This window comes from Spermophilus citellus (assembly GCF_964194105.1).
Source record: "Spermophilus citellus genome assembly, chromosome: 13".
NCBI classification, from domain to species: Eukaryota; Metazoa; Chordata; class Mammalia; order Rodentia; family Sciuridae; genus Spermophilus; species Spermophilus citellus.
In genome coordinates, this window is record NC_138193.1 from 72,434,955 (window position 1) to 72,451,620 (window position 16,666).

Genomic DNA, 16,666 nt, shown 5'->3' on the forward strand with positions numbered 1-16,666 from the left:
AGTACAATTTGGACCCTTTGGTTGTTTTCATTTCTTGAGCGAGTAAATGTCTCTTTGACAGACTGATTTTATGTCCTTTGAATATGTACACCATAGTAGAATTGATGGATCCTGTATAGTTCTATCTTTCTTTCTTTTTTTTTTTCTTTTGAGTAATCTCCAATCCACTAATCACATGCAGGAGCTCCCTTTCCCAACATTCTCATCAACTCTGTCTTTTTGATAATAGCCATTCTAACTGGAGTGAGGTGATATCATTGTGGTTTTGATTTGTAGTTCCCTGATTATTAGTGATGTTGAACATTTTTTTTTTTATCATGTACCTGTAGGCCATTTGTATCTTCCTTTGAGAAATGTCTGTTTAGGTCTGTTGCCCGTTTTATTATTGCTCTTAAAAATTGTTTGCTATTGAATTAAGTGCCTTATATATTCAGGAAATTAGTCCCTTATCAGATGTATAGTTTGCATATATCTTCTCTCATTCTACAGGTTTTATCTTGATTCTGTTGATTGTTTCCTTTGCTGAGCTGAAGTTTTGTAATTTGATATAATCTATTTGTCTCTCTTTGCTTTCGTTTCCTATGCTTTTAAGGTCTTGTCCCCCAAATTCTTGCCCATCCCAATGTTCTGAGGCATTTTCCTATGTTTTCTACTAGAAATTTTATAGTTCCAGGTCTTACAGTTAGGTGTTTGATATATTTTGCATTGATTTTTTAATATGGTGTGTGTGTGAGAGAGAGTAGTCTAGTGTAATTCTTCTGCATGTATGGATATCTAGTTTTCCCAGCGTTATTTATGAAAAAGCCTGTCCTTCCTCTAATGTGTGCTCTTAGCACCTATGTGGAAGGTCAGTTAGCTGTCTCTGCATGGGTTAATTTCTGGTTTCTTCATTCTCTTTCATTGATCCATGTGTATGTTTTTACGCCCATATTCTGATTTCATTACTATAACTTTATAGTATTTTGAAGTCAGGTTGTATAATGCCTCCTGCTTTGTTCTTTTTTCTCAAGATGGTTTTAGCTATCCAGAGTCTATGCATGTGGGTGTGGGTGGGGGTGATCCATATGAATGTGAAAATTGTTTTTTCAAGTTCTGTGAAGAAAGTCATTGATATGTTGATAGAGATTTAATTGAATCTGCAAATCACTTTGGGGAGTAGGACATTTTAACAATATTGTTTCTTTCAATCCCTTCATGTGGGATGTCTTTCCACTTCTTTGTGTCTTATTCAGTTTATTTCATCAAAATGATTTTCTTTCTTTCTTTTTCTTTTCTTCTTCTTCTTTTTTTTTTTAACAGATCTTCCACCTCTTGGTTAAATTTATTCCCAGTTTGTTTTGTTTTTTAAAATAGCATTTCGAAATTGGTTTGTTTTCTTGATTTCTCTTTCAGATAATATGGTATTGCTCTGTAGCAATGCTACTATATTTTGTTTGTCAAATTTGTATCCAGCAACTCTGATGAATTCATTAATTAGTGGTAAGAGCTTTTTGGTGGAGTACTTGTGATTTTCTTTTCTTTCTTTTACTTCTTTATTTTTATTTTTGTTGGTACTGAGGATTGAACTCAGGCATGCTTAACCACTAAGCCACATTCCCAGCACTTTTTATTTTTTTTATTTTGAGACAGGATCTTGCTGAGTGGCTTAGGACCTCACTAAGGTGCTGAGGCTGGCTTTGAATTTGTGGTCTTCCTGCCTCAGCCTCATGAGCCACTGGGATTACAGATGGATATCACCATGCCTGGTTGGATTTAATCAAACTATTAAGACCAGGCTGGTTTCAAGGGAAGAGAATTAGGTTCTGAGAGAAGTGATAGTATTATGACTATCTTAATCCACATTGTGAAATTTGTTAAATGAATGCGAACAACTTCATTCCATTGTTCTTGTCTCTGTAATAAATTTCATGTGAATGACTTCTGATTACTTGCACTCCATTGACCACACTTTGAGAAATGATTTGTCTATCAAATGAAGTTGGTTGTAAAGAAATTTCATGAAGCTCCTGAGCACAAGTGCTAATTAAAAACACACAATGTGATTCCCATCCCTATTAAGGAAGCAGTTTAGTGTAATTGTGTGGTCTCTGGAGGTAAACTGCTTGGAGTTCAAAGCCAGATGCTGACTTAGCAGCTGTGTTAGATGGACAGATGTCTTGATTCGTCTGGTTTTACTTATTTTCTTCCTCTCTACCTAGAAATAATAGGCTCTCCTATGTCATCAGTTTTTTTTTATATTAAAAAATGGGAGAAAGAAATAGCATAAAGCTACCAGGTATCACTCAATGTATGTTAACCACAATTATTAATAATGATAAATTTATTTAGACTCTTGAGTCTTACTGGAAGTGAGCATTGCCTTAAGAACTACAGATATTTAGGGCTTGAGCTATTAAACAGATGTGAATTTTTGCTTTTCAATGATTTTTTAATCTGATAGTTTTTTTCTCTTGATTTCTATAGTAGAAAATTAAAGAACAAGAGAGAATTAGGCTTTAGGGATTGTCCAATCAATAGTATAGAACGGAGAGATGGAAACAGTGGGTCAATATATTAAGAAACAAAAACAAAAGAAATGAAATAAAACAAAAAAATCCAAATCAAGTCAAAATACTCTTTTCTTTCAGATTCTTTATATGCCCTTCTGTTTTTCTACCAATATAAATTCCATCATAGAATTTTCTCCCATAGGAAGTGCTTTGAGCATAACATGAACCGTAAAATCAAAAAAAACAAAACAAAAAAACAAAAAGCAACAACAACAACAACAACAAAACATTAGGCTATCAAAGCTTTTGTTCTAGAGTTCTTATATCACTGGGATTTGGAATTGACAGTATGTGACATAAATCTATAAATATACTGGCTTAAGCAAGACAGAAGATCCTTTCCATCTCACAGAAATTCTGGGGTTAGGCATTCCAGAGCCTATATGCAACTTGTAGTTTATGGACGCAGGTTCCTTCTACCCTGTGACTCTATCACATGTGTCTTTCTAGACAAAAATCTAGAATGAATTCTGGAGCTCCATTTTCTTTCCAATTCTCAGGAAAAAGAAAGGGAGGAGAGAGAACATATGCCTTCCTACTTTACTAACACTTTCTGGAGGACCCTAGTGACTCTTGTTTATGGTTCATGAGGTTCCTTCTGACACCCAAAGTATGGCGTCTTTCCACATCACTTCTCTGGTTCTCTGACACCAATTAGTCAGTTCACTCCTGGCACTATCTTCCTGAAGTTGGTGTCAAATCTCACAAATTAAATGGTTCAATCTTGCAAATTCCTGCTTCCATTTCCGATGCAAGCTGCAAATGAGATCCACATTTTTCCTTCACCCTCCAAATTCATGCTTCCCTCCCTCACCACTCCCTGTCCCTTCAGTTTTCAAAATTTTCTGTGATGACTCACAGAATTCAGGAAAGTGCTTTAATCATATTTACTGGTTTAGTATAAAGAATACAGTGAATATCCAGATAAATAAGTACATAGGGTAAGGTCTGCTTCCAAGGTCAGAAGCCTCCTTGGGGTTGAGCTGTGAAACCACCTGGCATGCAGATGTGTTCCCTAACCAGGAAGCTTCCAGAATCTCATGGTTCAATAGTTTTTTAAAGCCAATCTTCAAATGTTTGCTTTTCCTCTCCATAGGTGCATGGTGTTGAAAGTTCCAATCTTCTTGATCTTTCTCATGACCCACTCCATCCTGAGGCTCTCTATAGGCCCCATTCTGAGTCACCTCATTAGCATAAAGTCAGATTTGGTTGAAAGGTCTCACAAAATGAAATATACCCCTGTCAGTATATTTTAAGGGTTTTATGAACTCTAGGCTCAGGAATTGGGGACAAAGACTAAATATTTATTTTTTTATACCAAAACCTATTTATAATTTTTTAGTTTATGATGACCTCTTCTAGCTTAAGGGAGACTTAAATGTGTTCAATGTGTTATTGTCAAGGAATAAGGGAAGAATGAATACTGGGGGAAACTTCCCTGCTTCCTCATGAATGAATTTTCTATTTAAAAATGAACGTTCTTGGTAGTCGGCCTTAATATTTTTAGGAAGAACCTAGGTCCCCTTGGAATAGCTTTATGGATGTTAGCATTAGCCTCACTGTTGTTGGAGGTTTGAACACTTGAAAAAGACTTATTATCATTAATTAGTGTGGACTTCTAACTGGGGTGTTAGTCTGTGGATCTGCTTGTCCCTAAGTCACCAGTGACCTCATTCAATTTTTGTTTTTTCAGGCATTCAGTTCTGCAGATATGCACTTTTTAGTTCTAAAGTTTATACCTACTTTCTTGATATTTTTATTAATGGGCATTTGTTTAAACATGTTTCTAAATATTCAGCAGTATGCATAATACACTGTCTCATCTTGTGCTACTCCTGATTAACTAAAACAAATTTGTTTCTTTTGGAGAACTATATTCTACCTCCCACACACTTGTCTTTGAATTTCATGTTTTTATCTCTATGACTTATTAATTTATGTCTGATATACTTCTATACTTTAAAAAAATCTCCTAAACCAATGCTAAACCTGTTACATAAATTCATAAATTTCTGTAACATACCAACTTAAGAGTCTCATATGAAGGGCTTATCAAAGTTTATTTAGAGACTAACTTCATACCAACCACACATGCTCTTTAGTTTCTCTACAGCTTCTTTCTTAGCAGCGACTCATTTTAAGACTGTCTAAGTGGTTCTCATTCAGGTTTACTTAGAAATATTATATTGCTGGATTTTTGGGCTGGGTGTTCTTCCAGTGACTTCTCACCTTCTTTGCTCTCAATTTTACCAGTCATTGCATGCTTCCTTTTATGTGGAGATGGCAAGGCCTGGACTCCTTCAATCATGATTACACCTTGTCAGTGTTTTCTTATTGTTGACCCAAGTCAGTGTTTTAAAAATATACAAAATGTAGGATTATCATATGTGAAATGTTTCAGAAAAAGCTGCCTATTTTATGACATTGGGGTATATTTGGGAGTTTGAAATGTTTTGAAGTTTGCCACTCTGTGAGGAGTAGTAGCTGTGAGACACTCAGACTTACAGAGGCAGCTGTCATCTGGTGGGGCCAGTATGAATTTTGTGTCTAGGGGCTGAGGCTGTAGCTCAGAGTAAAGTGCTTGCCTCACATGTGTGAAGCACTGGGTTCAATCCCCAGCACCACATAAAAATAAATAAAGATACTGTGTGTTCATCTACAACTAAATCAATATATAAAAAATAATTTTGTGACTGAACCCATCGTCTGCCGGGATAATTTAATTGGGTCATGTGTGTGTGAAGGTGTTTTGGGGAAGCCTCAAAATTTTATAAAATGAAATTAAACCAGCACTTTGGGAAGCCACACTACATTAGGTGTTTTGTGAGAGTTTACACAGAGCATTCAGCCTCTTCTGAGGGTTCAGTTCACAGTATCAGTAACTGTTGGTCAGCTGAATTCAAATTCCTTACCAGTCATTTTAGACAATTTTACTGAATTAGCTAATTCTCCAGATAGCAAAATATGGAATTACCTATTCATTTATGCCATCCATTAAAAATTAAATTACAAGTAATAATTTTCTTTGCAACCAACCCCAATTTTTTGAACACTGTAAATATTTTTGTCTAATTTTTTCTTATGTATTAACCTCAGTGGAATTCTGTATGTGTTATCATTGCCTTATTTTTGACTTCGGATCTCTTAATGGGCTTCATCTTTATTCTTATGGGTTCCCTGAATCTTTGTGGAGCAGGGTACCAGTCTGAGCTCAAGGCAGTCTTCATCAGATATTGGGCTTAGTGGGAAACCACTGGATTGGTTCCAATTCATTTATTGCATCAATAATATCCGAGTGCTTATGATGTGCCAGTTGCTGTTCTAGCCATTTGGAGTAAGCAGTGGCCAAGATAGAAAAGAAAATCCCTATTCTCATGGAGTGTGTATTCTTTCTGATTTTGGGAGGCATGGATATAGAAAACACAGTCAATAATTTTTAGAACTATATTTATATTTAAATCTATGCAGCCTGAAAATAGACACCTCTAGCTAAAGGACAGGAGCTGTTTACTGATAGACACCTGATATTAACAGAAAGCCTTGATCCTACTGGGGAGTAGCTGTCCTGGGGTTGTTCTAAAGACTAAACACTTTGAACTCATGACTCAGTTCAATGATCTCAATGGTGAATGGTAGTCAGTGAGTGAGTGTGTGTGTGTGTGTGTGTGTGTGTTTTGCTCCAGTTGTACTCATGTCCTATCCTAGAATCTATTACTCCGTAGTAATTGTGTGTTGTTTTTAAGACAGGGATCACATCTTAGATATTCTGTTTCCTTGAGTATGACAGAGGGCCACATAAGAGCTCAGTTAAGACTGACTTACTGAATAACTTTTTATTCTTTTGCTACTCTCTTTCCTTGTCACGTTCATATGATGAGAGAAGATGAAAAGCCTAAGTTTTCAGGAGAGTTTTTCAATAAAAATTTATACACAGTTATGAAAGAAATAATTACTGACTACTACTTCACTCGGGATGTTTTAAAGTGTAATTAATTTTATCCAAAGTACATGTACGAAGACATGAAAAAAACATTTAACCCCCCCCCAAAAAAAAGAAAAAGAAAAATTGTATATATCATGTACAATATGTTTTTTTGAAATATGCATACATTGTGGAATGGCTAAATCAAGCTAATCAACATATGCATTTTCCTCAAATACTTAACCTTTGCTTATGTGGTGAGAACACTTAAAATCTGTTTTCAGTGATTTCAAAGAATGTAACACATTGTTACTAACTATAGCCACCATGCTGTGGCTCTTTAAAATTTTCCTTCTAATTGTAATTTTGTATTATTTGATGAATATCAGCCAATTCTCCCTCCCAATTCCACCACCCCAGCCACAAGTAACCATCATTGCACTCCCTACTTATAGGAGTTCAACTTTTTTTTTTTGAGTCCATATGTAAGTAAGACCATACCGTATTTGCATGAATGTTTTTGTACCTGGCTTATTTTACTTACTATAATGTCCTTCAGTCCCATTCATATTTTCATAAGTAACAGGAACAAGATTTCCTTCTATTTTAGGCCAAGTATTATTCCATTCTGTACTTACACCACATTTTCTTTGTTCTTTTTTTTTCCCCAGAGGCAAGAGCAAAAGTTTTATTTAAAGGATGGGGGGCGGGGGGAGAGAGAGAGAGAGAGAGAGAGAGAGAGAGAGAGAGAGAGAGAGATACATACACACATCTGGAGTTGCTACCTGTTGCCCATTTTATAGATTTCAGGTTTGCTTTCTTCTCATGCCCCCTCCTCCTTTTATGTTGCTTACGTGACCAAGTGACTGAAAGAACAGGAAGAGAGTCATCTAGGGGATGATTGCTTATGTTGGAAAATTTGATCCGTCTGCTCCCCCAGAGGCTGTTAGCAACTGGGTGATGGGGAGTGCTATTACCCATTTCCTTTTCTTGGATAATCAGCTGCCAGTTCTTTGCCCTGGTCTCATTCTCCTGCAGGATTAAGGAAAGAACCCTTACTAGTGTAAGGGGAAATGGATGGTAATTGCTCTTTAGCTGCTGCAGGCAGTTTGGGTTTTCCTTTTAGGACATTTTGGGTCAGTCGAGGGGTTTGTGGCAAAAGTCTGGTTCAGAAAGAACAGGTTGTGAAGTAATCTGAGAGGTGGTTGCTTCTATGAGAGAAACTAAAAGACATGAGTACTGGAATGAGATTAATACAAAATAAATTCCATAGCATCTGAAACATGCCAATGAATATCATGATGATGATAGAAACGAATAACTTTTTTTTTTTTACCACAAGGTGCAAGAGCTAAGAAGTTATCGCCACGAGAAGGCTGCTGAGGACTTGGCCTCTACTTGGGAATGTAAATCTTCAAGGATATTACATTGCCAGAGTTATCAGTAATATAAACACAACACTTAGAGGTTTTATAATGTCACAGATGCCTCCATAAGATGTAGTTAAGGTATCTGGTGTCATCTGATTTTTGTAAAGTACCTATTTATTTTATAAAATACTTCTGTGTTTAGTAGAGATCCCTTTATTTCTGTCACTTAGGGCTAGATAATCATACTCACAAACACATATTAACTCTGCCTATGTAGGAGGTCGGGAAGATTTGTAGATGTTAAATTGACTAATAAACTTCTGACTCTGATAGTCTCTCTTGATAGTTATCAGGCACTCCTCTCTAGGAATCCCTCTTTTATAGCCTCCAGTCTTACTTACTGTTTGTGAGGCTCACACAAGTGTGTATCTTAAGTTGTATTGATAGAACTATTGTCTTTCCTTTTTATAAGCCCAGGTATGGCTGTACTTTGGTTATAATGGTTTTTGCTGGATGCTTAAGATCAAGCTGGTTGAATTGACCTTGTTCCTATCTGTTGTTAAGAGTCAGCTGAATTCCCACAGAGGATCACTCTCTGGAACTTCAGAGCAGCATCTTCACTCCTCTAGTGCCTTCTGCCAAGATAGGTAAGGGTCTTGTTGACCATGTGGCTTCCCTTGGAGATCTCCTTCTTTAAAGACCCTCCTCTCTGCAGCATGTGACTGGTTAGCTTTTTGATCTCCAGGGTCTCATTGATTCCTCTGATTGGGAGGTTAAGTGGCCCAGAATTGCAAAGCCCTCAGACATGTCCCCTTGTTCCCTGGGTTTAAGCTGACTCAGTCATTCATTTTTTGATGAGCACTAGATTCATTCAATAACCTGGTTATTATGAATAATGCTACAATGAACCTGGGAGTATAGATGTCTCTTTTGACATTTCCTTTGGATATGTACTCAGTAATGAGATTGCTGGATCAGGTGGTAGTTCTATTTTTAATTCTTTGGAGACCCTCCCCACTTTCCACAATGGCTATACCAATTTAGTATACTAATTAGTATACTATACTAATTTAGCCACTCCCCCTAACAGCATGGGAATGTTCTTTTTCCCACACATCCTTGTTATCTTTCATCTTTTTTAATATAGCCATTTTATATATTTTTTGTGGACTTGATTTGTATTTCTCTGATGATTAGTGATGTTGAACAAGTTTTCTTATACTTATTGACCATTGTATGTCTTCTTTTAAGAAATGCTTATTTAAACTTTTTGTCCATTTTTAAAATGGGCTTATATGTTTTCTTTCTAGTGAATTTGCTAGAGTTTCTTATATGTTTTGCATATTAACTCCTTATTAGATGTATAGTTTGCAAATATTTTCTCTCATCATATAGATTGTTTCTACGTTCTGTTCATTGATTCTTTAGTTGTGTAGAAACTTTTATTTGAGGTAACCCCATTATATATATATTTTTGTTTTTGTTGCCTGTGCTCTTATCTTCATCTTCATAAAAATCTTTGCTTATACCAGTACATTGAAGCTTTTCCCATTTTCTTCTAAATGTTTTAAAATATCAGGTCTTACATTTAAGACAATCCATTTTTCATATTTGGTATGAGAAAAGAAATAAATCCATTTTAAATTGTATTTTATATATGATTAGGATGTTTAGTATTCTCCAAACTAAGAGACTGTCCTGTTCATGTTGAATGTTCATAGAGACTTTGATAAGAATCAGTTGACCATAAGTTCATGGACTTATTTCTGAACTTTTAATTCTGTTCATTAATCTATTGGTTTGGTTTTATGCTATTTGTATTTCTCCGATGATTAGTGATGTTGAACAAGTTTTCTTATATTTATTGACCATTGTATGTCTTTCATTTTGATAACTATAACTTTGTAGTATGTTTTAGAGTCAGCATGATACCTTCAACTTCATTCTTTTTGCTGAAGTTTATTTTGGCTATTCAGTATTTTTGTGATTTAGGATTGTTTTAACATTTCTTTGAAAGTTTTCATTCAATTTTGATAGTGATTGCATCAAATCTGTAAATTACTTTAAGTAGTGTAGATATTTTGGCAATATTCTTAATTCTTCCAATCCATGAGCATGGGATATCTTCCCATTTCTTTATGTTTTTTTTAATCAGTATTTTATAATTTAAATGAATAGGTCTTTTACTTTCTGAGTTAAATTTATTTCCATGTATTTTATTATTTTGTAGCTATTATAAATAGGATTGTTTCTTAATTTTTTTGTATAGTTTGTTGTTAGGGTATAGAAATGCTATTGATTTTTGTATGTTTATTTTTGAGAGAAGATATATTTAATTAATTATATTAATTTATTGTTGAATTTTAGTTACACATATTAATGGGATTTGTGCTACATATTCATACTTGCACACAACATAAGTGATCAACTTCATTCTGTAATGGTGATTTTTGTATCCTGAATCTTTATTAAATTTACTTATTCTAACAGTTTTTTTTTAACAAGAGTTTAGGGTTTTTTTTGGTAAATACTTTCCACATATTGTTTTCTTAAGTCTGACAAAAATCCATGCAGTGAGATTGTTATTGATATCTTCTGAATGAGTTAGGGGAATTAAGTATTTAGTCTTTTTACAATGTGTTATTGTCATTATGAAGTATTAATTACAGACTTATTTCCTTTTTAGTGTTAATCTATTAAAAGTGAACATCTTGGCTTGTTTCCAATTATATTCAGTGAAATTCTTAATTAATGAATATAACTCAAATCAACATCATCACTATTTAGAAAAAAAATAAAAACTGTTCTAATAAAATAATGGTGAATCTTATAAAATCCAAGTCATATTTGAACAAGACTCCTCCATAAGTCAAGGTAACTCTGGGTTTTTATTCCATATTCTTGCCATTTTGATCATTTTGCTATCAACAAGTCTTAGTGATTTTAGTTAAAAATTACAAATCTGAAGAAGTTGGAATTAGATTTTTCCAGGTTAGGTCCATATCTACCCTTGAACCAAATCATTACAGGCAGGGAAGGTCATAGAATAGAAATATGTCTATTGAGAGCGCTGAACGTTGTGATCATTTTCAGAAATAGGAGGCTAGTCAGAGAACCCAATAGTGTCCACTGAAACTCTTGAGATCAACCCATCAATAACAAAGAAAAGCAAATTTTGGTGCTATTCATCAGATTGCCCTTATCTTTTCAGTAATAGTACTTTAATTTTATGAACTAATTGGAAATAAAAAGATCATTAAACTTATTTTAGAGATATTAAGATTAAGGCTCAGAATTTAAGTAAATTTTTCATATATAAAGAGCTTGTAAGTTTTGATCTCAAAATCCAAACTTCATGTTCTTTCCACCTCATCATGATATACCTCTCTATATTATTTTATTTAATCCTCATGATGACTCTGTGAAGTGGTGTATTGTCTTTATTTTATATCCCTCAGTTCAGTAAAATGAGGCATAAGAAACTTGGCTGTACTTCAAGATATTTTAGGATGAGAAAGGTTATTATTGATTGGCTACAGGAAATCCCATATCCCAAATAGCTACTCAGTTGCTTCACTTAAAATATTATATCCTCCCTTTTTCTAGTGTTAAGTCTCACATTCAATATAAAGAAATAATATTCAGAAAACAAAGACAACATGACCTTGATATCTTCACTTTGGCAATGTTTATTAAATAAATTTAATTGACATGTTACCATAAAATTTTATTAATATATAGTACCAAGTGTATATACATTAATCATTCTTTGATTCTCAGGCATACCCTTTCTTGCTAAAATTTTAACATCATTGAAACTGGGCTTGCTTCTTTCAGATAATATCAAGTTGTATTTTAATTTGTAACATTAAAAAATTATATATAAAATAATTTATACATCTTACATTTGATGGATTCTTAGATCTTATGGATACATACATATGTATTGTAATGTAACAGGCAATTCCAGATACCTAGATCCCTGTATTGCAAATTCCCCCCCCCCCCCCGCCCCCAGTAGAGGAGCAAGAAAAATGAATAAAGCTACACAGAAATCATCAAAATAACTTGGTAATAGAGAATGGTCGAACTTTGAAATAATTATAAGTTTAAAATAGGGAAATGTCAAATCTTAGTGATCTCTCATATTTCTGATTTCCAACAAGTCTTTTTTTTTTACTGATTTTTTTTTAAACAATAAATGACAGCAGAATGCATTATAATTAAAAGAAAGAGAAATTTAAAAACCTGGGAGAGGAGACAAGAGTGGAACTGGCAACTGGTCTAAGGTTGATCTAAAATTGTCAGCAGAAATAGTAAGTCCACACTAAGTCTTAAAAGAAAAAAAAGTGTTTTTGGCATATTGGTATAGTCTACAAGATAATGACTTAAAAATAAGTGATTGGTTCATCTGTTTTCCTATTCTGTCCTCTTTTGTGTCATTTGAAAAATGCCACTCTATCTTATATCCAATATTGAGAGATGCATTAAAGGGCATCTTGCACTTTTAAATAACCCTTTCATAGCTAAAGATAACCTCAAGTAAATGCTTTCATTTGAATTAAATGGCCCAGGAAAAGACAATACTCTGTAAGATGACTGATAAGCAAAAAGTACTCAGAAGTAAGTACTCACAATTAAGGAGAAGAAGAAGAAAGTTTTAAAAAGAAATGTGTATCTTTTGGCAACTTGGGTTGCTTGGAATCAAACAGTTAAAAAGCCAAGTTTTGATTAAATATATATATATAGCTAACAAAGGGGGAAAAGGATCTAACCTAGATTTAAAGACACTGTGACTTATAGACTCAATGTAACCTTTGAACCCTCAATGTAATACAGGCAAGAAGTCTTTTAATGTTTTTTTTTCAAATGTGGTTAAGGAAAATAATAGAACTAGAAGGAAATACCAGAGAATAGAGCTAAGAACATAAAGAATAATGTATTGTAGTGGCAAAATCAGGCCTTAATAGGGAATATTTCTTAATTCCAGGGTAGGGTTTCTGATGACAAAAATTTTCCCATATGCTCTTAGAACTCCTTTGTGTACCTTTTTTTTTTTTTAAAAATTCTGATTGGAAATATTTATTTGCAAAGAAATTTGTAGTGCCTAATCCTTCCCATGGGAAATGTGCTTTTCCTCCCCTTTGATGTGGAGTGCAATAATGAGACATTTTGAACTTATATCCAGAATATAAGTTCAGGATATTTTAGAGTTAAAAAAAATACATGGTAGAAGGGAAACAGCTGATCTGCAAATGATATACAACATGAAGGTAAAATAAAACTTTGTTGTTATAAGAAACTGAAATTTTGAGTTGTTTGTTATAACAGCAAAATATGGTAAAAGTTGACTAATTTATATGGTTAGATTAATGATTTTTAAACATTTTTAGTCTAGTTATAATTAAAGGATTAGAAAGAGCAGATATAGATAACGTCAAGAAAACCTTTTCAGCATTCTGAGAGACATGATGATGTCTTAGACTTTGGTAGTTATGATAAAATCAGACAGTTAGAATGAAAAGAGCTATATATTTTATTATAAGTGATTATGTGAGAAATAAATGAGAAATTAGTTTTAGATTTTTGATAGAAATAACTGGATATATAATATGGGAAAAAGTTAAATAAGAGTAAACATAGGTTAGAAAGAAAAAGGTATGGAGACACTAAGTTTAGTTCTAGATGTGTGTGACTTGTTAATATAGAATTTAAGTAGGAAGTTGGATGTATGAATTAAAAAAATACATATATATATATATATATATGATCATACATATATACATGTTGACAATTGATTTTAAATAGTTTCATAATGACTTTGAGAACTTAATTTATAGATCAATCCAAGATCGATTACTGAGTAGTCCACATGGAGGACAAAACCTATTAGGACTACTAATGCTCTCCACTGAGTTGACATCACAATCACAGCCCATAGAAAGAACATTGGAATTATGGTCAGAACCTAACCAAGTAGTTTATTTGTTAATATTTTAAAAAGTATGATCATATATATATATATATATATATATGCGTGTGTGTATATATATGCACACATTATATATATAAAACTTTGTTATAAGAAACTGAAATTTTGAGTTGTTTGTTATAACAACTATATATATATATATATATATATATATATATATATATATATATATATATATATATATAATTTGAAGCAGCATTTAGATAGAGGCCATAAGAATTTTTTTTTCTATTTTTTTAATTGGTTGTTCAAAACATTACATAGTTCTTGATATATCATATTTCACACTTTGATTCAAGTGGGTTATGAACTCCCATTTTTACCCCGTATACAGATTGCAGAGTCACATCAGTTACACTTCCACTGATTTACATATTGACATACTCATGTCGGTTGTATTCTGCTGCCTTTCCTATCCTCTACTATCCCCCATCCCCTCCCCTCCCCTCCCCTCTTCTCTCTCTACCCCCTCTACTCTAATTCATTTCTCCCCCTTGTATTATTTTTCCCTTTCCCCTCACTTCCTCTTGTATGTAATTTTGTATAACCCTAAGGGTCTCCTTCCATTTCCAAGCAATTTCCCTTCTCTCTCCCTGTCCCTCCCACCTCTCATCCCTGTTTAATGTTAGTCATCTTCTCATGCTCTTCTTCCCTACTCTGTTCTTAGTTACTCTCCTTATATCAAAGAAGACATTTGGCATTTGTTTTTTAGGGATTGGCTAGCTTCACTTAGCATAATCTTCTATAATGCCATCCATTTCCCTCCAAATTCTATAATTTTGTCATTTTTTAATGCAGAGTAATACTCCATTGTGTATAAATGCCACATTTTTTTTATCCATTCGTCTATTGAAGGGCATCTAGGTTGGTTCCACAGTCTAGCTATTGTGGATTGTGCTGCTATGAACATCGATGTAGCAGTGTCCCTGTAGCATGCTGTTTTTAGGTCTTTAGGGAATAGACCCAGAAGGGGAATAGCTGGATCAAATGGTGGTTCCATTCCCAGCTTTCCAAGAAATCTCCATACTGCTTTCCAAATTGGTTGCACCAATTTGCAGTCCCACCAACAATGTACAAGTGTACCCTTTTCCCCACATCCTCGCCAGCACTTGTTGTTGTTTGACTTCATAATGGCTGCCAATCTTAGTGGAGTGAGATGATATCTTAGGGTGGTTTTGATTTGCATTTCTCTGACTGCTAGCAATGCTGAGCATTTTTTCATGTACTTGTTGATTGATTGTATGTCCTCCTCTGAGAAGTGTCTGTTTAGGTCCTTGGCCCATTTGTTGATTGGGTTATTTGTTATCTTATTGTCTAATTTTTTGAGTTCTTTATATACTCTGGATATTAGGGCTCTATCTGAAGTGTGAGGAGTAAAGATTTGTTCCCATGATGTAGGCTCCCTATTTCCCTCTCTTATTGTTTCTTTTGCTGAGGAAAAAAACTTTTTAGTTTGAGCAAGTCCCATTTGTTGATTCTAGATATTAATTCTTGTGCTATGGGTGTCCTATTGAGGAATTTAGAGCCCGACCCCACAGTATGTAGGTCGTAGCCAACTTTTTCTTCTATCAGATGCCTTGTCTCTGGTTTGATATCAAACTCCTTGATCCATTTTGAGTTAAATTTTGTGCATGGCGAGAGAAAGGGATTCAGTTTCATTTTGTTGCATATGGATTTCCAGTTTTCCCAGCACCATTTGTTGAAGATGCTATCCTTCCTCCATTGCATGCTTTTAGCCCCTTTATCAAATATAAGAAAGTTGTAGTTTTGTGGGTTGGTTTCTGTGTCCTCTATTCTGTACCATTGGTCCACCCGCCTGTTTTGGTACCAGTACCATGCTGTTTTTGTTACTACTGCTCTGTAGTATAGTTTGAAGTCTGGTATCGCTATACCACCTGATTCACCCTTCCTGCTTAGCATTGTTTTTGCTATTCTGGGTCTTTTATTTTTCCATATGAATTTTATGATTGCTTTATCTATTTCTACAAGAAATGCCGTTGGGATTTTGATTGGCATTGCATTAAACCTATAGAGAACTTTTGGTGATATTGCCATTTTGATGATGTTAGTTCTGCCTATCCATGAACAGGGTATATTTTTCCATCTTCTAAGATCTTCTTCAATTTCTCTCTTTAGGGTTCTGTAGTTTTCATTGTATAAGTCTTTTACCTCTTTTGTTAGGTTGATTCCCAAGTATTTTATTTTTTTTTGAGGATATTGTGAATGGAGTGGTTGTCCTCATTTCCATTTCAGAGGGTTTGTCGCTGATATACAGGAATGCCTTTGATTTATGCGTGTTGATTTTATATCCTGCCACTTTGCTGAATTCATTTATTAGCTCTAATAGTTTCTTTGTAGACCCTTTCGGGTCTGCTAGGTATAGAATCATGTCATCTGCAAATAGTGATAATTTAAGTTCTTCTTTTCCTATTTTTATGCCTTTAATTTCTTTCATCTGTCTAATTGCTCTGGCCAGTGTTTCGAGAACTATGTTGAACAGAAGTGGTGAGAGAGGGCATCCCTGTCTTGTTCCAGATTTTAGAGGGAATGCCTTCAATTTTTCTCCATTCAGAATGATGCTAGCCTGGGGCTTAGCGTAGATTGCTTTTACAATGTTGAGGTAGGTTTCTGTTATCCCTATTTTTTCGAGAGTTTTGAACAAAAAGGGATGCTGTACTTTGTCGAATGCTTTTTCCGCATCTATCGACACGATCATATGGTTCTTATTTTTAAGTCTATTGATGTGGTGGATAACATTTATTGATTTCCATATATTGAACCAGCCTTGCATCCCAGGGATGAATCCTACTTGATCATGGTGTACAATTTTTTT